The sequence below is a fragment of the Adiantum capillus-veneris genome, chromosome 7 (genome assembly GCF_014529385.1).
Source record: "Adiantum capillus-veneris isolate H3 chromosome 7, ASM1452938v2, whole genome shotgun sequence".
Lineage (NCBI taxonomy): Eukaryota > Viridiplantae > Streptophyta > Polypodiopsida > Polypodiales > Pteridaceae > Adiantum > Adiantum capillus-veneris.
In genome coordinates this window covers 136,111,101-136,135,917 of record NC_140937.1, presented here as the reverse complement: position 1 = coordinate 136,135,917, position 24,817 = coordinate 136,111,101, and the positions used below count along the sequence as shown (strand labels likewise).

Genomic DNA, 24,817 nt, shown 5'->3' with positions numbered 1-24,817 from the left:
AGTGCCTACCATTATAGAAATATAGAAGTTATCCTCATTGTTGAGAGGACAAACCATTGGCAATTGACAAAGAATCTTGTTGACCTAGTCAAAGGCTATCTGTGCATCTAGAGTCCATTGGAAGGATTCTCTTCACTTATTTTTTAAAGAGGATACATATACTATGAAAGAATCTAAAAAAAAACCGGACAAATACTTCAACTTGTGCACAAAAAAATCTAAGCCTGCCACAGTGACAAGAGGCTCCATCAAAACCAAAGCTTTTACCTTCTTTGGATCGGCCTCTATACAATTTTGAGAGACCACATGGCCCAACAAATGAGCCTGCAGGTTAGCCAACTTGCACTTTTTAGGACTCAATTTACCACCTTCTTCATCTAGCCTTGGAAAGCATAATATTATCTTGGATAAATGATCTACTCTTCAATTGTAGTATCATCCATGAATGCTCTAATGAACATACCCAAGTAAGGCCCAAATACCCTATTCATCCAATCTTGGAAAGTCACACTGGAGTTCACCAATCCAAAGGGAATCTTGTGGTAAGCAAAGCAATCCCATGGATAAATGAAAGTAGTCTTCAAGTGGTCCTCCAAAGCAATGCCAATTTGGAAGTATCTTGAGAAGCCAACAATAATAGAATACCTTTCATGCCTTGCAACTTGATTCAAAATTTCTTCCTAAAATGGTTTTGGATAATGGTTCCTCTTTGTAGCAACATTCAAAGAATTATAAAGTACACAGACCCTCCAATTCCAATTATTTTTTGGAGTTATGACAACAGAAGAAACCCACTCAAACTCTTGAACTAGATAAATAATACCTCCTTCAAGAAATTTGTTGATTTCCTCTCACAAAGCCTCCTTTTGGATCTCCCCCTCTTTGCAGCTTTTGTGCCCTTGGCTCACATCCTTCCTTGAGAAGAATCTGGTGCTCCATCCCTTTGGGTCTTGGGGGGTGCAAGATGTAATCATGTTAATTTATAACGTGAGTTCGAAAGAGGGATTTTAAAATGCAAAAATTTTAATCAATTTAACAGAGATACATTAAAATAAGGGTTTTTATATTCAACTTTAGCAAAAATTCCTAAAATAAGGGGTCATTATTCTATTTAGACATGTTAAAAGAGGGTGTTTTTAATACCCCACGAATGCACGTTATATAGGGGGGTACTAGATGGTGAACCCCCCAAGCTTTGGGTCCCGATAGGCATCTGTAATCTATAGCAAGAAAGCTCGGATACAACACACATAGCTCCACATATCTTTGCTTCTCCTACTTGGTCAAACCTTCACCCAACATGTCCTCTACTCCTTATGCATCCACACCACAAATCGGAGATTTCATACCTTTGTTAGGATTTGAAGAGTCTATGGTGACCAAAAACAAATCCATGTCAAGCTTCAATAGGTTTTCATCACTCTCTTCCTCCCGTGTAATGGTAAAGACGTCATCATAGTTTGAATCTAACTCATTCTCATAGTTGGTGCTTGAATCTTCTTCATCACCTTCGACCATAGGATGAAAATAGATTTCTCTTGTCTTCAAATCAAGTATCATCTGCCTACCATTCTCTTCATCTAGCAAAGTGAACAGCCCCTTCTCCCAATCCTGCAGCCCCAATTGTAAGCAGCCATGGCCTTCCTAGAATGATAGGGTAGAATTTTTCACTTGATTTCATCACAAAAAAATCAATCAGGCATTCAATTCCCATCACCTGTACTTCACATCTTGAGCCACCCCCAAACACCTTGCCTTGGCATGATGCACCTTCCTCATTTATATATTGGGCTTGACCACCATCTTGATAACTATGTCCCTCATAACTGCCTCTTTAATCACCACAGTTCTACCCCACCATCAATGTATGCTTGCTCCTACATCCTCTTTTCAATCAAGAAATCAACAATAGAAAGACTATTCACTAGATTCCCTAACATCCAAATTTTGAATTGCATGTATCTCATTTCAAACTCATGGAAGCCTTTTGCTGAAAGTGGTAGACCATTGCCTCCTCAACCTGGGATTTAATGTTAGAAATTTCCCAAATGTAATGTTATCTTTTTGGTTTTGGATATCACTCACCAAATCATACTTCATATGACCCCACCCGAGTTGAAAACTTGACTGCTTAATCTTGCGGCATCATCTCCTCTTTCTAGTCTCTGGTGCTTCTACCCTTGCACACCATCTCTTTGCCCTTGCAGGTACTTGTCTCTTATTCAGTTTCTGACTTCCTTTATCTTTTATTGGTCAAAACATCAACATCCTACCAATCCACATCAATGATACTAACTCTAGGAACTTCCTCATTACCTAGCAGAGCTCGTAGTATCAAATTATCTACTGCAGTTTTATGCGAGAAATCTGGAGCATAGTGGCCTTCTTCCCCGCAATTGTAACAAAGGCTAGGCAAGGACCTAGCACTACCTCTATCAACCCTTGGTTGGCCCTTTTCCATTACACTCAAAACAAAGCTCTTGGATTTGCTTAGATAGATCCTAAATAATAAGCACCCAATGTTGAGGAACAATTTCCATGCCTTGGTTTTACTCGTTCTCTGCTTGAATCTCATCCCTCCGACTCTCAAGTGGACTCAGAGACATTGCTTCACATCCAACATGCCTTGCTCTATCTTCGTCTTGATTTTTCTTCTCTTTTCTCGTGCAACTTCAACTAGATCGTTGTATTTCTATGGACTCTCAAGATCCACTTTTTCTCACACTTTAGATTGAGAACATGCCATGAATTTGTCCAATTTGAAATACTCCTCCTCATTGGCCAATTGCATAGCGATTGTTGCCAATGATGTCCAAAATTCTTTACTCTCTCTCTCTCTCTCTCTCTCTCTCTCTCACACACACACACACACACACACACACACACACACACACACACACACACACACACACAAACTTTGTCTTCTCTCTCTTAATTTCATGTGTTGAATTTACACAAAAAGTGGGTATATTATTTCTCGTTTTGCCATGTTTGTTTGCTCAATATTACTTTTGTGCATGTAGATGTGTATACACTACTCATCATTATTCACACCTTTTTTTTTTTCTTGATACCTTCTCCCTCTTTCCATGAAAATAACATCCATTATGAATTGAAACAATGAATGTCTTTGAGTGGATGGGATACATGTGAGACAACCAAAAGCTTCACGCCTCAATCTACGTTGTATTTTGCGTACCTGACTAAGAAAGGATCATCATTTGATTTCTGTTTTGTTTTGTTTTTTTTGTTTTTTGTGTGAGAGAGAGAGAGAGAGAGAGAGAGAGAGAGAGAGAGAGAGAGAGAGAGAGAGAGAGAGAGAGAGAGAGAGAGAGAGAGAGAGAGAGAGAGAGAGATCAATGTAAAATAAGAAAATTTAGAGGAGAAAAAAGATAGGAGAGGTTGGAGGAGCTAATATCTATGCATAATCAAAACTTTACCATTGTGGACCTTCTCACGATCTACCAATGAAGTATGTCTACAAGTGAGTGACCGGGTGTATTATCCTTTTCCAGCAATTCTTCTATTTATTTTCCTTTGTCTTCAAATTCAACAAATCCATTGACTTGAGATCAAGTTATTGTATTTATACAAGGAGGTCTTGTGAAAGAGGATGCAAGATGCCACACAAGCTACCTCTCCACCCCAACAACCAAACACACAACTAGCAAAATATTTTTGGGATCTTCTAAGTATTGCAACATGTACATAAATCAAGAAACTATTTATTTTTTCCTACATCTCAATGGCTATAATTATCCTTGCATGAATCCAATAAGGGGATGATTGACAAGTAAGGGAGTGTAACCAATCCTAAGAGAGATCTAGTACCGATGCTTTGGATTCCCTGATCAGAAAAAGATGATCTTTCCATATGGTCATTTGTAAGTTTCATATGAAAATGTCTTGGTCTAATCATTTTACTCATAAGATTTATTTTATTCATCATGTCTATAAGTAACCTATGCATGATAGATAACGATGAAGCCTTTGAGGGGGTGATTGACACATAAGAGAGTGTAACCCCTCCTAAGAAAAAATGTATCGGTATTTAAGATTTATTGATCACAAAAAGACCATATTGATCACAAAAAGACAATATTTCCATATGTTCATCTCTAAGTTGCATATGCATATGTCTTGGGCTAATGATTTTACTCATAAGATTTAGGCTATAGATCATGGCTATAAGTATCATGTGCATCATGGATGACGATAAAGCCATTGAGGGCGTGATTGACAACTATCCAAAACTAAGAGAAATCTATTAGTACTTTGGATTTTATAATCACAAAAAGACCATAATCTCATATGGTCATCTCTAATTTGTATATGTAGATGTCTTGGGCTAATGATTTTACTCATAGGAATCTCAATGGATCTTAAAGGGATGGCTATCTAAATCCTTGCACCTTGCACCTTGCACACTTGTATAATGCAAGATTAAGAAAATCAAATTGTAATCGTAGGGATCTTTTGGAAAGAAGCAGAGAGAGAAGGGGGGGGGAGGTAGAAGCAATAGTAGTGGCAGGAGCTGCAACAGAAGACAAATAGGAAATGGACATGGTTACATCAAGCCACATATGAGAGACCCATCAAGGAGGTCACAGTTTACCCTTTTGTCATGCTTAGAATAGTTGATAATTACAACTGTGTAGCAAAGGATGCTCACAAGCTCGTTGTGGGTGTACTCCTTAGAGCTATCTTTTAGGCCACGTTGATGCTAGCAACAACTACACATTCCCATTTATGAAAGATGGCAAGGATCCTAGCATCTCGTTTTTGTTGGAATTAGGGTTGCAGAGAAATGCACACAGCTTGGAGAAGACGAAGGAAGCTCAAGGCACACAATAGAGAGTGTATTACTTAGTGTGAAATGGAAAGATAGATAGCCCTAGAGTGATGGGAGTATATACAATGCACGGGGGAAAAAACCTCCTAAAGAGGGAAAAAATGCCCCGGCGGTCCTAGTGTGTTCACACACATCACTACCACATGTATATGGTAACAAATCCCCCCTGGAGTGATGCGGTGAACGAGAGATGGCACATGAGTAAAGGGAAGTTCCATGCCCTGAGGACATGATCAGTCCACAAAGGGGAGTAAGCCCAAAGCTTTGCAGAAAGCTTCAATCTTCTCACAAGACAATGCCTTTGAGAAAAGATCTGCAAGATTGTCCTGTGTTGGCACATAAGCCAAGATGATCTCTCCTGCTGAGAGCCTCTCCCTGACATAGTGGTAATGCACCTCAATGTGCTTTGTGCCAGCATGAAAAACTGGGTTCCTCGCAACTGCCAATGAGCTCTGACTGTCGGTGTAGATAGTGTTGAATGTGTCCTGTCCAACACCCAAATCAGCCATAAGGCGTCCGAGCCATACACACTCAACCATAGCTGTGAAGACTTGTTGGGGTATAAAGCCCAATGTGGTCGCCCAGGTAAGTGGGCGGGCCGCCAAGTATGTACACATATTCTTTTGTAAAAACCTAATAAGAACTCACTATGCTCTACACATTACAGTAGAGTGAGTTCACCATATCGTCGTGCTCTTCTTCTTGCACTCTCTCTCGCGTCGCACTTCCGCTCGTACTTCTTCAACTGGTATCAGAGCTCAGATTGAAGCTCGGGGCAGCGCTGCAGGAGGCTAGAGTCACCAGCTCAGATTGGAGGCTAGAGTCACCAGCGAAGACACGGCCCCAAACCTGTGGGAGAACCCAAATGGCTTGGTGTTCTCAGAATTTCATTATGAGGTCATCTCGGCCACTGTTCGGCTTCGACAAAGGTCTGCGCAGGCCATTTTCGACTACGTAGTCTCGACGGGTGCAGATCCGACTCTGCAAATTTGGGGTTTTTTCGGCCTACGACTGCAGGTGCTGAGGATATCGACACTCCCAGAGTGTTGATTTGTGGCTGTCTACACATCGAAGGACGGCTCACAGTTCTTGGAGGCGTGTCACATACAACACGGACGCATCTACACACAGACTGTAGGCGACATCCACTAGTTCATCAGGTAGCTTGTGTTTGTTGCTTGATATTCCAGATTTCATCCTGACATTGCAGGTACTTCCACATGGGATGTATTGTTAGAGATGATGTATGTCTGTTGAGGGTTTGCTGGCTGTGAGTCACGCAGCAAACAATCGCCGCAGCGGTTACAGCATACAGTGGGAAATTTGTGGATGTATGACTTTGTGGGAAGTCTATGTACTGTCAGATTTACTGCAGCCTTTGTTGAGGGTCGAGTGAGGTTTTATTGAGCTGGGGGATTCTCGAATGTTGAGATCCTTTCGGTGATACAGGTCTTGGAGCGATCCCTCGAGCACCCTTAGATAGGCAACTAGGATGTATTGACTGTGAGTTAGACAGTTGGGATTGCATCTTTGCTTTACTGCCGTTGAGGCATTGCCACAGTCTATGCTTATAGGACAGTGAGAGACAGTACAGGTGCAGGACAGGTTTACCCGTAGCTTACAGTGTCAGAGAGACAGTGTTTTTGAGCTGTTTTTGGTCTGTTTTTGAGTACACTAGAGCCATTTTACAAAGGAGACTCTGCCGAAATTTATGCAGAATCTGAAGCTTTCTTGGTTCATTTGACAGGTTGATATTGGTTCAGAGGTCAGTTTACAGGGGAAACTCTGCCGAATTTTTCCCAGGAAAGTAAACCACTGTGAAGCGTAGCTATGGCTGGATCACAGGACACTGCTCTTTACAATATCAAGAAGCTGGATGGAACCAATTTCCCATTGTGGAAGAAGCAGATTTGGCACGTGTTGGTACAAAAGAAGCAGATAAAACCTATAAAGCTCAAAGGGATAAAACCAGAAGATATGGACGAAGATGAATGGAGCGAAATGGATGAATTGGCACTTTCTACCATTATGCTGACTTTGGCAGAAAGCGTTTACTTCAATGTAGCAGACGAGATGTCGGCTTATCAAGCATGGTTAAAGCTGAGTGATCTTTATGAGAAGCAGAGTGCAGCTTCACAGGTATACTGGCTTAAGAAGCTTGTTGACTTGAAGATGAAAGAAGGGACACCTATGTCCAATCATCTGAATGAATTCAACACAATCTACAGTCAATTGTTAGCTCAAGGTGTCAAGTTTGATGAACCTGTTAGAGCTATGTTCCTGTTGATCACATTGTCGGAAAGTTGGGACACTTTTCGCACAGCTTTGAGTAATTCTGCACCTCCAGATGGTTTGAACATAGCAGGTGTAGAAGGAAGTCTGCTTACTGAAGAAACCAATAGAAAGACAATGGACAAAGGCAAAGGAACAGCCTTAGTTGTCAGGGGAAGGACCAAAGAAAAGTACAAAGGTGGAAAGAGGAATCAGTCTCGTAGCAAGTCCCGCAGTGCTAAAGGCAAGAGTGACATAGAATGCTACCATTGTGGCAAGAAGGGTCACATGAAAAGAGACTGCAGAGAATGGAAAGCAAAAAAAGGCAAAGAGAAAGCTGAAGACCATGGTGAGAAGAACAAGTCCTCAGTGAAGATTCAAGAAATAAATGTGACAAACACTGTTGCAGAGGATGACAGTCTAGTGTAAGGAGACATCTACTTCTTGAAGAATACAATGGACTCAGCTCTTCTTACATCATCTGATGGAAATGCACTGAGTGACTGGATTATAGACTCAGGGGCATCACTTCATGTGTCTCCAAACAAGGAGTGGTTTACCTCTTATGTGACCACTAAAGATCATGTTCGGCTAGGCAATGGATAGACATGTGAGATCTTAGGTGTTGGAGATGTTCAATTGAAGTTTCAGAATGGCTCTTCTTTCACTCTGAAGAATGTGAGACATGTTCCCGCAATTACAAAGAGCTTGATCAGCACAGGTTTACTTGATGATGCTGGCTACGTCACCACTTTTGGACAGAACATGTGGAAGATATCCAAGGGTTCTATGACAGTAGCACATGGAGTAAAGTCTGGAGGACTTTACATGATTTATGTATCAAATGTCTCTAAAAATGTAATCAATGTAACCGAGCAGCCGAACGTTTCTTTGTGGCATAGCCGGTTAGGACATATGTCCAAGAAGGGAATGGAAATCTTGTCTCGTTCTGGTTATTTACCTGGCTTTTCATTTAATGATTTTGAATTCTGTGAACATTGTCTGTATGGTAAGCAAACACAGCAGCCACATAAGCATAGAAGCAGTAGAAGAGATACACAGTTGGCACTTGTTCATAGTGATTTGTGTGGACCTATGCCTAACCTATCTCTAGGGGGAGCTTCTTACTTTATGACATTTATAGATGATTACTCGAGGAAAGTATGGGTTTACTTTCTCAAGCACAAGGATGAAGCGTTTAGTGTTTTCAAAACGTTTGTGACACTTGTGGAGAATTAGAGTGGCAAGAAGCTTAAATGCTTACGCACTGACAATGGTGGAGGGTATGTTTCAAAGGCCTTTCAGGACTTTTGTGAGTCAAAAGGTATAAAACGTGAACTTACTGCTCCTTACAATCCTCCTCAAAATGGTTTTGCTGAGAGGATGAATAGGACCATACAAGAGAAGGTCAGAAGTATGTTGTCTAATGCACAGCTGCCAAATGGGTTTTGGGCTGAAGCTGTATCAACAGTTGTTCATCTTGTAAATAGATCTCCTAGCAAGGTTTTGCAGAAGGATTCACTGCCAGAGATGGTATGGTCAGGCAAAATGCCCTCATACAAGCATCTCAGAGTCTTTGGCTGTGAGGCATATACTCACGTTCCAAAGGAATTTAGGAACAAACTTGAGCCAAAGAGTAGAAAGTGCATCTTTCTAGGCTATGGTAATTCTGGTGAGATGGGGTACATACTTTGGGATCCCGAATCTAGAAAGGTTATCCGCAGCAATGATGTTCACTTCAAATGAAGCCAAATATCATTCTAAACCAGAGAAAGTTGAGGAGATTAGAAGAGTTGTCTTCCAAGAAGATGGACCTGCACGTGCAAGACAAAATGTCAGGGCTCAAGAGGAGCAAGGTCAGGATAGAGTGGAACCACAGGTTGTGGCTGAGCCTGAGCCACGTATTGTGCATAGATCTGGACGTGTCACGCGACCTCTTGATAGGTTTGTTCCATCTATGAACTATGTCATGTTGACTGATTGCAATGAGCCTTCATGTTACAAGGAAGCAGTGAAAATGAAGGACGCCGGCAATTGGCCATGCAGTCAGAGATGACAGCTCTGCATAAAAACAAGACATGGAAGCTAGTTAAATTACCACAGGGCAAAAAGGCTCTACCTTGTAAATGGGTTTACAGGTATAAGATCACCGCTCATGATAGTCATCCAAAGTACAAAGCAAGGCTTGTTTCCAAGGGCTTTAAGCAAGATTAATGCATTGACTTTGATGAAGTCTTCTCTCCGGTGGTCAAGATGACTACATTGAGATGCTTTCTTGCATTGGTTGCCATATTAGATTTGGTGTTGCACCAAATGGATGTCAAGACAGTGTTCTTGCATGGTGATTTAGATGTGGAAATTTACATGCAGCAGCCAGAAGGTTTTGTTGAGAAAGGCAAGGAAGATTGGGTATGCCAGTTGTTAAAAAGTCTTTATGGCTTAAAACAATCACCGAGGGCATGGTACCATAAATTCCACAAGTTTATGCTTTCTCAAGGCTACAAACGTAGTGAGTTCGATCGCTGTCTATATACAAAGAAGGCTAAGGATGGTAGTTGGCTGATCCTTATTTTGTATGTGGATGACATGTTGATTGCTGGCAAGCACTTGGAAGAAATTTTAGCTTTGAAGTCAAAGATGGCAAAATCGTTTGACATGAAAGACATGGGTGAGGCAAGTCATATACTTGGTATGCGCATTGAGAGAGACAGATCAAAGAAGTTGATTTGGTTATCTCAAACAGAGTATATTGACAAGGTTTTGAAACGTTTCAATATGGAGAAGGGAAAGGCACTGAGTGTTCCATTGCCACCATATTGGAAACTTAGCAAACAAGATTGTCCTGTGTCTGAGGAAGAACAGGCTGAAATGGATAAGATTCCATATGCGTCTGCAGTGGGTAGTTTGATGTATGCAATGATTTCTACTCGCCCAGACATTGCATTTGCAGTGGGAGTAGTAAGTCGATACATGTCAAACCCAGGCAAGAAACATTGGGAGGCAGTGAAAGGAATATTGAGATACCTGAAAGCTACAAAGAGTATGTGTATATGCTATGAGAGTCAGGAGCTAAGTGTAAAGGGTTTTACAGACTCAGATTATGCAGGTGACTTAGACAACCGAAGGTCTACATCAGGGTATGTCTTTACAGTGGCTGGTGGAGCAGTATCATGGAGTTCTAGATTACAAGATTGTGTTACTCAGTCTACTACAGAGGCTGAATATGTTGCAGCATCAGAGGCATGCAAAGAATCAATTTGGCTTAATCGACTAGTAACAGATTTGGGAATCAAAGAAGAGATGCCTGTGTTATATTGTGATAGTCAAAGTGCTATACAATTGGCTCGCAATCCAGTTTATCACTCAAAGACAAAGCATGTGGATGTGAAGTATCATTTCATCAGGGAAATGCTCGAGGATAAGCAACTTCAGCTTGTCAAAGTTCACACCACAGAAAATCCTGCTGATCTACTTACACAAGGACTTCCCTCAGAGAGCTTTGCGCATTTTCGCAAGCAGTTAGGTGTAGGGTAGTACATCACTTCTCTACATCTCTTGTATATTAGCTTGTATAGTAGCTTCTCTTACACTTAAAGTACCACATTGGACTTTAAGTGGGAGGTTGTTGGGGTATAAAGCCCAATGTGGTCGCCCAGGTAAGTGGGCGGGCCGCCAGGTATGTACACATATTCTTTTGTAAAAACCTAATAAGAACTCACTATGCTCTACACATTACAGTAGAGCGAGTTCACCATATCGTCGTGCTCTTCTTCTCGCACTCTCTCTCGCGTCGCACTTCCGCTCGTACTCCTTCAAGACTGCCCTGTACTTAGCCTCACAACTCAAAGTGGCCATAGTAGGTTGCTTCTTGCTCAACCATGATATACATGAACTTCCAAGCATGAAACAAGAACCACTTGTGGACACTCGCGTGTCAAAACAACCAGCCCAATTTGAGTCCGAAAAAGCATGTAAGTCTGGCGGCAATGATCCCCCCTTGGGATAAAACAAGCCAAGGTGTAAAGTGTCACTAAGGTAGCGGAAAATCCTCTTGACATCCTGCCAATGCTTAGACCCTGGGCTATGCATAAATCTGCTGACCTGTGAGACTGCAAACTGAATATCTGGCCTCTTGTTGCATACATAAATGAGACAGCCACAATAGCAGTTTGTTAAAGAGTGACATTAGCAGGATTGCCAACATCATGTAGACTCAACTTCAAACCTATTTCCATGGGAGTGGCAATAGGTTTGCAATTCTCAAGTCCAAACTTACATAGCAATGTTTCTATGTAACTTTTCTGACACAAGGCAATACCACCATCACATTGCTTAAAGTGTATACCCAAGTAATGATGCAACAACTCCAAATCTTTCATCTTTAAAGTAGCATTCAAATCAGCCTTAAATTCAGCAATATGTCTCTCATTTGGTCCAGTGATCAGCAAATCATTGACATAAAGAACCACAACGAGAAGTACATCATCCTCACGCTTTACATACAAGTGCTTTCTATCGGACTGTTACGAAAGCCTCGTTTAAACAAATGAGTGTCAGCTTTCTCATACCAAGCACGAGAAGATTGCTTCAGCCCATACAAAGGCTTCTTATCTGCACACTTTGTCCTCTTGTCCTTTTATGAAAAAACCACGAGGCTGCGCTACATAAACTTCCTCAAATATGTCACCATTCAAGAAAGCAGTAACAATGTTTGATTGATGTACATCCCAACCAAAATGAGCTACCAATGTACATAGAAAATGCGCAGTAGTCATATGACAGATAATCTATGCCTTTTTGCTGTGCATAACCCTTTGCAACAAGTCGAGCCTTATGGCGATTGATCTCACCATCCGGCTTGCGTTTCAACTTGTAACCCCACTTCGTACCAATGGCCTTTTTGCCAGGAGGCAAATCACATAAACTGCATGTGTCATTTTCTATAAGTGCATCATATTCTGATTGCATGGCAGCCATCCAATTTTTTGAATTTTGTGCTTCATAAAAAGACGGAGGCTCCTCAACATCATGTAAGCTAGACACAACCAAAGCATAGCAATCTGATGCATAAGATGCATGGCGAGAGCCTGAACGAGTACAACTAGACAAAGGTGTATCCAATTTACTGTCACGCAAAGTGTGCACCAACCATTTTGGCATACCTCTAGCTTGCTCATTTTTAGCCCTTTCCTCATGAAGTACATCATGTACATCTGCATCAGTGATAGGCTGATCTATAACATTTTCAGAAACCCCCATAGGTTGTACATTTGCCTCATTGGAAATTACATTCATATTTAAAGAAATTTTTTGAAGCACATAAAAACTTCGGACTTCGCTTTAGGCGGAAATACCCATGCATGCCTGGAGTAATCATCAATGAAAGTCACGAAGTACAGGTAATTGCCCAAGGACGTAGTTTGCATGGGCCCACAAACATCACTATGCAGAAGCTGCAACCTGCATGTGGCCCGAACTGAACCATCCTTTGGAAACTTAGAACGCTGCATCTTACCCAAAATACAGCCTTCACAAACATGTTTGACGTGTGCTTCAATAGGCGGCAAAGAAGCAACCATATCATATTTCTGCAAACACAACAAACTGGAAAAATTCAAATGACCAAAACGTGCATGCCAAATTTTTGCATCTAAAATAGCCCTTGAATCTGCAACAACATTTGCAAATTTTTGTCGAAACTTGTCATACAAAGTGAGCTTATACAACCCACGGCACAAAAGGCCAGATGCAACAATTTCGTCACCAAAACTGAGATCATGAACCGTACATCTGTCATCCACAAATTTGACTACAAGTCCAAGTCTAGCAAGTGCAGATACAGACAAGAGATTCTTCTTCATCTCAGGTACATAAAGTGCATCAACAAGTGTGAAAGAACTGCCATTAGCAGCAGTAAGCACAATCTTTCCAACTCCCTGAACTGGATAAGAGGCATTGTTGGCACAAGTGACTAAATTCCCATGAGGGACATACTCGAGAGAGGTAAACAATTCACGATGTGAGGTAATGTGCTTTGTGGAACCACTGTCAAAATACCACACATGTGAATTTGCAACAACTAACAAGCATGCATCATGGACAACAGAATTGTAAGTGCACTCTACTGAAAGCCCATTCTGCATCAACATCAGCATTACAGTCTCCTTTCACAGAAGACTCAACAATGGATACATTTGTAGTGGAACCAGCATTTGCAGTGGAACCACCCTCTTTCTTCTTAGCCTCTTTGGCCTTCAACTTAGGACATGACTTGATCAAGTGATCATTAGCTTTACAATAATGGCAACGCATCTTCTTGTTGCCCTTATCACCAAAATTTCCAGATGAATTGTTTCCAGGAGAAGCATTAGGAACAGAAGTTTTTCCATTCGCAGCTAAACCATAAGAAGTGGTTGCATTATTGTTACCACCCTTTCTTTGAGAAGAAATAAAAGCCTATTCAATTGCACACTGGCTAGTCCTGTTTTTTCTAGAAAGTGACTCTTGCAATAGCAATGTGCATAATGCATCAAACTTGACAACTTCAGGATTTCCTTGGGTCATCAGTCTCTAAATACTAGCAAAAGTCTGATAAGAATCTGGTAAGGCATCAAGAACAGTCTGCACAAGGGAACTGTCTGAAATGACTTCACCTCTGCAGAAATGAGTTGCTCATTGATATCCTTGACACTAGCAAGGAAAGTGTCCATATCATCTTCCTCATGCATAATCTTTGACTCCAACTCTTTACGCAGCAAAGCAATTTTAGCCTCATTGCGACTTGCATAAAGACCAGCCAATATATCCCAAGCCTGTTTTGCAGATTTTGCTGAACGGATGTGAGGAACAATGGTGCGCTTCACAGACAACGCAATCAATGCATGAGCATGCGCATCCTTAACATCCCAATGATCTTGTTCTGTCGTAGGCAAAACAACTCTAACAGCAGCAAGACCTGCAACATCCTCAGGATCGCCTACATCCTCAGAACCAGGACGTACATCAATGCCCTGCACAATATTCCAGACGCCCTTTGACATAAGAACATGTTGCATCGTATAAGCCCACATAGGGTAATTGTCCCCATCCAACCTGTCCTCAGTAGCAAACATCTTGAACACATCTGTGTTGTTGTTGTCAGCCATGGTAAATGTTGCACCTGATGTGAAAACTACCCGAAAATAGGAGAAATGGAGCGGGAACAACACGTGCTATATAACACAAACCGTAGAAGACTGTAAGGCAACTGTTATGCAGAAAATGACACTGACAGATATTCTGCACAAAATGATGAAATAGCCTATGCAGTACTGCCTGTAGTGGAAACGGAGGTCGAAATGAGCCCAAATAAAAAATCTGAGCAGACCTACGAACGCTTGCCAAAGCTCACTGAAATCGGAGAAAGTGAGTAGGCGTGTGCTAGAGCAGCTAGTGACTAAGCCCGGGAGGACGCAACCTGCTCTAATACCAATTGTTGGAATTAGGGTTGCAGAGAAATGCACACAGCTTGGAGAAGACGAAGGAAGCTCAAGGCAGACAATAGAGAGTGTATCACTTAGTGTGAAATGGAAAGATAGATAGCCCTAGAGTGATGGGTGTATATACAATGCACGGGGGGAAAAACCTCCTAAAGAGGGAAAAAATGCCCTGGCAGTCCTAGTGTGTTCACACACATCACAAAACATAAATATTACAAGACATTTTTTTCTTAGGAGTGATTACACTCTCTTAAGTGTGGTCAAAGAACATGTGGTCAGATGGTATAGTACAAGATCAAAGGTAAGAGAGAATGACATGAATATACACGAGCTATTCCAAGACTATCTTCCCAATCTAGTGCTTTTAAGCATTCACGTGCAGCCTAAAGAGATTGGAATACCAACAACAGTGTATTACGCATTAGAATAAGTCAAGGAGGACGCCGCTCAAAAGAGCCAAAAGGTTTTTTTTCATGTAACCTATAACATTGGGGCATATGAGGCTGAGGAAATGTAATGTTCCCAATCCCGCTGACACCAAAAAACGGGATGGTACCATTGACAAGTCTCTAGGCCTACTAAGTCAGAGTCCTTAAACAAGAAAAATTCTAGGGAATTCACCCTTACCATTGACAATGATTTAGGTTTATAGCCCTAGAAAGAGACGTAGTCCTGTCTCACAGTGGAAACGGGACTACAAAAAAAAAATTCCAGCCCTATAACTTCATCATTCAGATTATGGTCTCCTTGGCCAACGCTTTTTCTCCCCTAACATATGTGAGGGCACAGCCGTTGGTGGATTCCTCTTCCAAGTGAAGAAGTTTCTAAACGTTTTAGTGCACGGGAATGGATAGTTACCTGACTAATTAGCTCCACCCTTCCATGATTGACAACCTTAGTCAATCCCCACTTACCACCCCACACTCACACATGATTTGTGTGTTGTTTAATTACTACCACATTCTTTTCACATTTAAAACAATGATTCCTTTTTAACTTTCACCAACTGAATTTCATTAAGACAGCCTTTGAAAACAGTATTGAAGACATTCTTTCAGCAAACAAACATCTTTAGACTTAAGACAAGGTACTGTCATTATGAAGTATCTCTGACGAGTACTGTCTTGTCTCAAGACCACCTATACATGGGTGAAAAAACGGCACGCATTCCTTATTTATAAAAACCGGGGTGGAGAAAACCATCACCCAAAGTCCGGGCGCCCATACGCCAACCGGCTGCCCATACAACCGGGCGGTTCCTCTAGGATAAACTTGAAAGTAATATCCACAAACACAAACAAGCACGGGGTAAAGACTCCAGGCGTGCCGAGGAAACCGACTCATCCATGACGGTATCACCATCATTACTCATTACCTGGAGTAAAATATTTCCAAGGAATCAGAGGTGTTTTGAGACAAGCTGTCTTAAGGATGGTCAAACATTTCTTTCCTAGGCCCAATCAGTCATAACCCAATCATTTCTTTCCTATTTACAATCATTGCTCGTTGGTTTCGTGGAAGTTACCTTCCGTTTACAGCCAGTTTATCCTTCCTAACCTTACGTATGTAATGCTAAATTAAAAATGAGCTTTAAAAGAACAAAATAGAAATCCACCTGGGACTGCTTGTCCATGTGTTGTTGGGCAGGAGCCCGTAGACTTTCCTCCGTTGGTCTATGGCTAGGCCAAGCCTCATGGTCATGAGTGGCCTTATTTCTTTTGTTGCTAACATTATCTTCCTCGGTAAGAGGATTTCCCCTGGTTCTCTTTGGAGCCATGTCGGCAGCTTTATAAAAAGACTTAAACGATTAGAAGTTTAATTGAATAATTTTTTTTTTCTTTTTACTAAAAAATAAGGATTTCTGGAGTAAGTAGGTATCCTTGATAGTTAATTGGATGAGATATTCTTACTGTAACTTCTTTATACTATAAGTAATTTCCCATAATTATCGTTTAATTAGGGAAGCCCTTGAACTAGGTTTATCCTTAGTCTATATTCCACTTTTTTAACCTTAGTAAATTATAAATTTCTATGGGTTAATGGATTACTCACCCTAAATTGTAATTGGATATGTTCTATCTTTAGGAATTTTCATCAATTTGATTTATAACCTTTTCCTCCTATACTTATGGTCTAATTTAGGCAAAATTTTACAGATAGTAATTTGTTATACCAACCATTTATGATGAGGTAATTTTCCCACCATTCAATAGTGATTTTGGACCTCAGGTATGTATTTGGTAGTTAGATAAATTCGTTTACTAATTTCCTTTCTCTATTTTATACGCAAAATCGGTTACTTTTCATGAAGATAAATATTTAAACTATTTATCTGGGATTGGGTATTTATCACGGATTCCTCAAGGTGTGTTCTATCTCTGATAATTATATCAAAGGTTTTTGGATTAATTTACTATTTTCTCCTAAAAATAATGTAATTTTAATGAGATAATTAGATAAAATAATTATTTTAGGGTAACATAATTATCACGGGTTCCCTAAGGTGTAATTAACCTTTGATAAATAACTCAAAGCATTTTGAATCAATTTGCTAATTTCCCTCTTTCAATTTGTCCTAAAAACAGAGTAATTTTGCTAAAGTAATTAATTAAATTAATTATCTTATCTTAACATAATTATCATGGATTCCCTAACATGTAATTAACCTCTAATAAATAACTTAAAGCATTTTGAATCAATTTGTTTATTTCTCCCTTTTAATTTGTCCTAGAAACAGAGTAATTTTGCTAAAGTAATTAGGTAAATTAATTATCTGAGCTTAACATAAATATCAAAGTTTCCTAATATGTAATTAACCTCTGATAAATAACTCAAAGCATTTTTAATTATTGCTAATTTGCCCCCTTGAATTTGTCATAAAAACAGAGTAATTTTGCTAGAATAATTTAAAAAATTAATAATCTGAGGTTAACATAATTATCACGGATTCCCTAACATGTAACTAACCTTTGACTCAAAGAATTTTGAAGCAATTTGATTATTTTTTCCTTTATTTTTCTCTAAAAAACAATGTAATTCTGCTAGTTCAATTATGAAAATTACTCAGAAAATAATAAGATAATTTTCTTAGCTTAATGATAGTCCAATGCAGCTTTGATAATTATCTCAACTTAATCTAAAATTAATTAATATATTTCCCATTAATTTATGGTTAATATGGCTAATTTGAGCCTTAATATGATGTAATAATCAATTAGCTTTATATCCCTAAGCTTGATTACAACAATCAGTAGAGAATATTTAATTAAGAGAGGATTTTTTAGTATACATAGGCCTAATCTTTAATTTATTAAGAAAATAGGTTAATCTAGCCTTGCTAATTAGGAAGGATTAGGCTAATTGCAGTTTAATTTAATAAACTAGAGCTTAATCTCTAGTGATTTATGCGTAACGGTCTCTCTAGACGAGAGAGAGTGTGTCAAGGCTCCGAGTCTAATTTTTTATGAAGGAAAGGGGGTCTTTTTATAGTTTTTCTAGGCCCCGGGCAGTTCCTGGCAGGTTCTGACACCCCAAGCAAGGTGGTTCCAACTCCTACTATTTCAGTCCCTGGCAGGTTCCTCCCAGGTCCACACTGCCTCCACATCTTCCAGAATCGATTTTGGTTGATTCTACTGATTTCTCATGATGAAAATTAGAATGTCAGTTAATTCTAGAACCTTAGGATAAGATTAAAGTGATTCTTAAGAATAATTACTGAAACCATCCAATTTTTATTAACTAATTGAATTTCTAGTGAAATCTTTCAGGGCCCGTAACTTCTCCAGTTTTTATCGGATTCTGATTCTGAAAATTTCTTTCAGGGCCCGTAACTTCTCTAGTTTTTATCGGATTCTGATTCTGAAAATTACTAACCATAGTAAAGCTCTGCTTATGATTCCAAAAATACCAATATCAGCCATGATTGAATTATTCAACAGTGGTATTTAATTTAATTTTACAATCTTTGTACAATTTTTAAGGTTTCAAAAACTGAAAACCTTACAGAAAATCGGAGTTGAGCACCTTTTAAGGGATGTAAAGGAAACAACCATCAACACTCTTGCAACAAAGGATTCTTTCAATCTTATACCAAACTTGAATGTCAACAAGCTTGTCAAGTTGTTTGCAGTTGAAACCAATGGCATGATGCTGGTCATTTATTCGGTGTCAGTTATTTGAAGTGTGATTGTGTTACATTAATCTTATCAACAACAAGGTGGTGAGCAAGGAACATGAAAAGCTTGCACATGGCTCTTCAAGCTCATATATTTTACCTGCCAGGTATTGAATCTTTGTCATTTACTCACATTATTTTTTCTCTGCTTGCCATTTTCTAGATTTTGTGCTTTTTGGCATCATCTGTGCTTGGTTGTTAAATATCATAAGCTCACTCAACCCGCCTTTGGCGGGTCTTCTTCGTTCTTACCAAGGGGTCATTCCTATATAGTATGTCAAGCTCACTGATCTGAGTATGTGTGTATATACACGTTTCTCCGGTGAATCTCATTCGCTTTTACCACTAGGTCAAGCCTATATAGTTTCCCAGCTCAAACATATCAGTATGTGTGTACGTACCTACATGTGTATATAAATGTGGGTGTGTATGTCTGTGTCTATCACTTTCTCTCTTGATAGATGACAATGTGGGAAGCAAGCCACAAAAAGAGAAGTGAGCAAGGAAATGGAGAAGCAAATCAGGGTAGCTTCTCCTCAGAGGTATTGTTATATTATTGGGTTAGATATAGAGGTAAACCTCAAATTTATACGTAGGATTACACTAAACCTAGTTCTCTAGCACTACGTCTAGCTAGTAGATATTTGTAAGGTGTTGGCAAACTTACAAATTACTCTATCTATAGTTTAATTTAATCAAGTAGAGCTTAATCTTTAGTGATTTCTGTGTCGCGGTCTCTCTAGATGAGAGAGAGTGTGTCAAGGCTCCGAGTCTAAATTTTTATGAAGGAAAGGGGATTCTTTGATAGTTTTTATGGGCCCCGAGCATTTCCTGGCAGGTTTTGACACCCCAAGCAGGCCCCCATCTTCAAGGTGGCACCAACTGCTACTATTTCAGTCCCTGGTAGGTTCCCCCCAGCTTCACACTGTCCCCACATCTTCTTGAATTGATTTTGGTTGATTTTACTGATTTCTCATGATGAAAATTGGAATATCAGTTAATTCTAGAACCTTAGGATAAGAAATTATTTGTTAATAATAAATACTGAAACCATCCAATTTTTATTAACTAATCGAATTCCTAGTGAAACCTTTCAAGGCACGTAACTTCTCCAAGTTTTGTCGGATTGTGATTCTAAAAATTACTAACCATAGTAAAGCTCTGCTTATGATTCCAAAAATACCAATATCAGCCATGATTGAATTATGCAACAGTGGTTTTTAATTTAATTTTACAATCTTTGTACAATTTTTAAGGTTTTAGAAACTGGAAACCTTACATTCACCCCAACTTAAGGAATTGAGATATCCTCATCTCAACCGAAATTGGGAAAATATTTGCAAAGTGATACTTCATCCTCCCAGGTGGCATCTTCAGTGGGGTAGTCTTTCCATTTTACTAAATGTTCTCTGATAACTCTGTTTCGTAGACTCCTTTCCCTGGTGTCGAGAATACAATCTGGTTTGAGTTCAAGAATTCCCTGCTTCTGCATCACAATTTGTTCATCATCTAGAGTGTGATTTGGATTTTGGGATGTAGGGTTTTAGAAGACTGATATGGAATGCATTATGGACCTTGAGGTGCTCAGGTAGTTTTAGTTTGTAAGCTTGATCACTGATTACTTTAATCACTTCATAAGGTCCACAATATCTAGTACTTGATTTTTTGTATTTTCCCAAGGATAAAGTGCTTCTCTTTGGCCATACCCTAAAGAATACTTCATCCCCTTGTTTGAAAAACCGATCAAACCATTTTTTATCAGCATATTGTTTTTGGCGGTCCTTGGCTGCCTGAATGTCTTGTCTTATGGCTTTGGTTTGGGCATCTATCTCCTCCAACATTTGCTTTGAAGCTTCTACTCTTTTAGTAGGGTCAGAAAATTTTAAGGGTGATATACATTCATGCCCATAAAGAGCATTAAGTGGTGACATCCCAATGCTTTTATGAAAGGATGAGTTATAGGCGAATTCCACCAGAGGAAGGAATTGGATCCATTTCCGGGGTTCTCTACTACAGTAGGCTCTAAGGATGTCTTCAATAACTTGATTCACTCTTTCCATCTGGCCATCTATCTGAGGGTGATAGGATGTACTGAAACATAGCTGGGTACCTAAGGATTTAAAAAACGCTTTTCAGAATTTTGAAGTGAATTTTGCATCTCTATCACTAACTATTCTCTTAGGAAGTCCGTGTAATCTGAAGATCTCTTTGAGAAAGAGACGGCTTATGTTTGATGCAGTGTAAGTTGTTTTTATAGGCATCAAATGGGATACTTTAGTCACCATATCCACTACCACCATAATGGAGTTGTAACCCCCTTGAACAATGGGAAGGCCTGTTACAAAGTCCATGCTAATGAGTTCCCACTTCATTTGAGGAATGTCCAGAGGTTGAAGTTTCCATGGCATCATTACTCGTTCAGCCTTAATCCTTTGACAGGAAAGACATTGTCTGATGTAGCGAAGTATATCTCCTTTCTTTACTGGCCAGAAATAGATTTTCCTTATGGCATTAAGGGTCTTTGCATAACCAGGATGGCCCGCAACTAGAGCGTTGTGTCCTTCATAAAGGATTAACTCCTTTAATGTTGGATTATTGGGAATGTAAAGCCGATACTTATAATAGAGAAGCCCATCCTCAAGTGAATAAGCTTTGATTCTGTCTTTCTCTTTCTCTTTTAGATCCTGTTGATTGATAACCTGTAGAAGTTTTTGATAATCCTTATCTTCCAAGGAAGCTTCCTTAACCTTGTTTAGGATGGGATTGTCGATTGTGGAAATAGCCCCAAGAAAAACCTTACGGGCTAAGAGCGTCAGCAACCACATTCTCTTTTCCTGGTTTATATTTTATTTCAAAATCATATTCCTGTAAGAGTTCTATCCATCTTCTTTGCCTCATGTTGAGTGTTGCTTGTGCGAAAATCCATTTTAAACTCTGATGATCGGTGATTAACAGGAACTTCCCTCCTAGAAGATAGTGCCTCTAGAGTTTTAGAGCATGGATGACAGCTAGGAGTTCTAGATCATGAGTTGGATAATTCAGCTCGTGGATTCTTAATTTTTGAGAAGTAAAGGCGACTGGTCTGCCTTCTTGGTTGAAGACTCCTCCTATAGCAAGACCACTGGCATCTATTACTACTTCAAACTCTTGAGTGAAGTCAGGAAGTTTGAGTATCGGGGCTGATGTGAGATTTTGTTTTAGTTTGAGGAAACAATCCTCCTGTTCTTTTTTCCATGTAAGTTTGGCTATCTTTTTAAGTAGCTGCGTCAAGGGTGCGGCGATGACTGCATAATCTTTGGCGAAGATTCTATACCACCCTATAATGCCCAAAAATCCTTGAATCTCACTGACCGTTTTGGGTTGTGGCCAGTCTATTATATTCTTAATCTTTGCGGGGTCTACTAAAATTCCTTTAGGGTTTATTATAAACCCAAGATAACTAACTTCAGGTGTGAAAAATACACATTTACTCATCTTGGCATATAACTGATGTTGGCGTAGAAGATGAAGTACTTTACGTACATGGCCTTCATGCTCTTTTTCATCCTTAAGACATATTTAGGAATTTTGGGAATTATTCAAGTCCCATTTTTTAAATTGAGATTAAAAATTGGAGTATTTTTTATTAAGTTTGACCTCATGGTTGTTTGTGAAGAGCCTTTGCACCATGTAAAAATGAGGCACTAGCACATGAATAGGGGGCTCAAACTTAAGTTCAATCCTCACTTGGTGCTACTACTCACTAATAGATACGAAGAATGTTTAGGTATATAATGGACATGCGGCTCAAACTAAGATATCCATTTTTTGATAGAAAAGGGCAAGAAGGTCAATGTTTACTATAACCTTTTACCTCTTGCTAGGCATTGTTCTTGAACCTCATGCCTCTTATGTGCCCCCATTCTATGCCCCTTTAGTGTCAGCTTCCACCTCTTGCTAGGTATTGAAAGGGGGTACATAAGGGGCATGAGGCTAGAGGTACCACCATGTTCAAGGTACCAGTAGGACATGATAATCAACACACTCATAATTTGAGCTTTGACCTTGCTATAGGTATGTAAGGAGCTTCCATCTTGCTATAGGTATGTACGGGCCATGACTCAAGGATCAACCTTGTTCTAGATACATATGCAGTACAAGGCTAAAACTCCTTTGCCTTGGTCTAGGTAGATAAGGGGCATAGGACTCCGAAATCTTGAGTCTTCATCTAGATACTGAAGGGGTAAGGCAAGCCTCCACCATGTTCTAGACAATATGTATTGGAAATGAGGTTCAAACTTAAGTTTGAGCATTATGTCCCTTTAATACCTAAGGAAAGGTTGAAGTTCAAACTCTTGGGGCTATGCTCTAAGTACGTAAGGAACATGAAGTTTTTGAGCCTCTACCTTGTATTAAATCCGCAGTAGGTAAAGACATGAGGACCAAATTTTAGTTCTTGCTGATGCTCTAGGTATACAAGGGGCATGAAGCTTGAACTTGAGTTCAAGCTCAAACTTGAGTTCTTGACGATGCTCTAGGTATACAAGGGGCATGAAGCTCGAACTTGAGTTCAAGCAATTACCTTGTTCCAAATATGACAAGGACATGAGGCTCGAACTTAAGTTGGAGCCTTTTTCTTGCTCCAAATTTATAGGTAAAAGATCGAGCCTCCATGTTGCAGTCCAAAGTTGGTAAGTGCGTGAGGCTCCAACTTAAGTTCGAGCCTCCACCTTGCTCTAGGCACATAAGGGACATAAATATTTAAGCCTCCACCTTGTTCTAAGTCAATAAAGAGCATGAGGCTAGAGTCTATCTCCATGTTGGCTACAAAATGTGCACCAATACTCAGAGACAGCTGCATGCGGCCAAATTATGACAAGAGAATGGAATGCAGGGTTCTACAAGCCTTGTCTGCATGCGGCCAAATCATGATGTGAATTTTGGATTTTGTGAGGTCTTTTATGAAATCGAATGACAAGACAGATGCAGGTAGAAGTGGTTGCAAGCTTGAGATGATTGCTCAACAATAGTCACCATATTCTTGCAGCACAAGCCTGATGCTCCTTCCCTTCAGCTCCACCCCAATTTTCTCCCTCTGCCTCTATTTCAGCCGCTTCTATTTCGGATCCTCTAACATTCCTAGGTAACTGATTCTCTCATATCTACACTAATGTCACTGTAGGGAGTCCCGTGCAAATGACTTTCGTGCAAGAGACTGCCAACAACTGAAGTTTCTGTTTGAGATAGTGAAGGGGACGAAGAGAGATGCAGGAGCAATTGTCAACACGATGCATCAACTGGAACTGCTAGAGATAGTGCAGAGCTTGGTTGCAATGGTGGGTTTGACTGTATATTTTGGGCTCTATATTGTCTAGCCTGGAGGTAGACGCGCCCAAGGCAGGCCACTTTATAAGCTACACTATGTCCGGACTGGCCAATGGCTATTCCACAACAGAGTTTCTGTAGCGGTTTAACATGCAGTCTCTTGCATCTGTGGTGTATATGGCGCTGAGGAGCATGGTGTACTTCACTAAGGAGGAGGTGGCGTTGGGTTTGGGAGCATCCAAACAACTATTTTTGTGGGTTCCTAGCTTCGACGACCACCATGCAGGGCAGAGTGATGGCTAGAATGCGCAAGTGAATGTCACTTGATGGCTTTCTAGAGAGAAGCGGAGAGAAAGAGAGAGATGACGTGATTAGTTGGGCACCACAGACGTCCATGCTTGCCGATCCTTCAATGGCGGGGATGTTTCCTCACGAACTATATTGGCATGGGGTCGCTGCTCGAGGCTTTGTCAAGATACAAGTCTGCGCTTGCTGACAGAATACAAACCTACACTACTGAACAAAATACAAACCTGCGCTTGCTGAGCCAGGAGTGGGGAGTATCCATTCCCTTATCATCCCTACTGTCCCATAAAAAATTCTCTAATATCAAAACACGGGACAGTCAAGGCTACACTTCGTTACATTGCTAATGTTCATTGCTCTGCAGCAACAACCATCACCGCTCTGCAAGTATCGTTGCCACCGTGCGTGTAGGCTGGCATGAAGCTCAACATT

General features: G+C 40.1%; 1 pseudogene; it reads left to right on the top strand.

Moving 5' to 3' along the window:
* Positions 1-4,557: 4,557 nt before the first annotated feature.
* LOC147454666 (26S proteasome non-ATPase regulatory subunit 7 homolog A-like) lies at positions 4,558-24,382 on the top strand (annotated as a pseudogene).
* The last annotated feature ends 435 nt before the right edge of the window (positions 24,383-24,817 follow it).